This window comes from Castor canadensis, chromosome 3 (genome assembly GCF_047511655.1).
Source record: "Castor canadensis chromosome 3, mCasCan1.hap1v2, whole genome shotgun sequence".
Taxonomy (NCBI): domain Eukaryota; kingdom Metazoa; phylum Chordata; class Mammalia; order Rodentia; family Castoridae; genus Castor; species Castor canadensis.
In genome coordinates, this window is record NC_133388.1 from 4,569,627 (window position 1) to 4,571,260 (window position 1,634).

Below are 1,634 nucleotides of genomic sequence, written 5' to 3' on the forward strand. Positions count from 1 at the left end.
CCACCATGGCCTGTACTGGTACTTTTGATTATTTTTCTGAGGTCCATCTAATAACCCAGCATTCTGCTGTGGTCCCCCACTTTGAGCTCCTGTGAATTATTTCTCCTCAAAAATATGGAAGGATATCTCTGAGAATTTGTAAGGAATGTTCCTGGCACTGCAATTGCTCCTGTGATGGGCCAATAGGGTTCTCTGCCAGAGTCTGGGTTCACCACTGTGTACTGGTGTATGTGGGGAAGATTTTGGATCTTTTGAAGAGCTGTTGCTCCTCTGGGGGACAGATATCACTGCTCAATTATTAGGACTCAAGTTGGCTCTGTTATCATCTGGGGGCAGTGTAGTGAAGCTGGCATGGCTACCCATAGGAGTAGCAGACTTAGGTGGTGGTGCTGGAATGGGTAGCATTGCTTATAATCTGGTGTTCTGAGAATTCTGTCGTGTTTGGCTGCTGTGGGAGAGGTTTTGGGTCATTCTAAACAGAACATACCTGTTTGTTCAGAGGGGCTGTGCTTTTCTCTGTCGTAGTGTTAAACATGTTATAGGTGTGATAAAAGATGGTAGTTTCAACCTGGCCAATCAATACACCTCTGTAGCTTTAGGCCTTCTCAGTAGGAAACATATGTAACACTTTGGGTGGACTTTTCTGAGCAGGTGTGGGCTCAGGGGCAGTCGTTTGCCCATGAGACGGAATGGGAGATCTAAGGGCTGTAGCATTTGATGGGTCATGGAGTGTGGGTATTGTTGAGGATCATGAGACTTTATATGGTCAGCAGAATTAGATTAATTCATGCCAGAGTCATTGTTTGGAGTCCCTGGATGTCTCTGATCAAATGAGTCAGTGGAAATATTTTGTTCTCTTTTCCCCTTGCACTTGGTACCATTTTCAGCTCCATTATTTAGCCCCAAGATTCCACCTGGGCCAGGGTGTGTCTTAGGTGTAAAGAATCCACTCTTGGAGTCATGCGGTGATGGCTGGGATTGACTGGGTGCTTACTGTGATTTGAAGAGTTGGAATCCAGCTGGGTATTTTCATTTTAGGACATCACTGTAGGGGCATGAATCATCACCTCCTACTTTGACATAGGGCAACTCTGTATTTTCTGATTGACAGTTCCTCACTACAGAGTTGCTGGAATGCAGTCACAAACAGGGATGGCTAACAGTGTTCCTCCAGGGATGCAGAAAAAGCAACTCCTGGGAGAATTAGCAGCTTCATTGGTGTGTCCCTTATTCTTGGCAACCCGTATGCATTTTACCTGGAGTGGACTGGTTATATAGAAGCAAAGCTAGTAGCCACACAACAGAATACCAGGGATCTGTGAAAGTCTGATTCCATGTCCAGAGATATTTCAAAAGAATTGCTTACCTGCAAATGAAGATCCTGACATCCAAGGACAAAGCCTTCTATTACTGTGCAAGAGACACAGTGAGTAAACTTTAGTGAAGCACAGATTCAAACCTGCATTCAGAGGCACTGAAGACCAGCAGGCAGTGCTCAGCACAGAGTTCACTCAAGGTCAGCCTCAGGAGAACATGAAGATATAAGTCTAGGGCTTGTCTCCTGTGTGTTTGCTTTGCTTTTTTTTTTAATTTTCCAAGGATACACTCTACTTTTATAACTCTATTCTCTGTTT

At 44.5% G+C, this 1,634-nt stretch overlaps 1 pseudogene; it reads right to left on the minus strand.

Annotated features, from left to right (window-relative positions):
- Positions 1-376: 376 nt before the first annotated feature.
- On the minus strand, positions 377-1,134 carry LOC109677758 (B-cell CLL/lymphoma 9 protein pseudogene; annotated as a pseudogene).
- Positions 1,135-1,634: the final 500 nt, after the last annotated feature.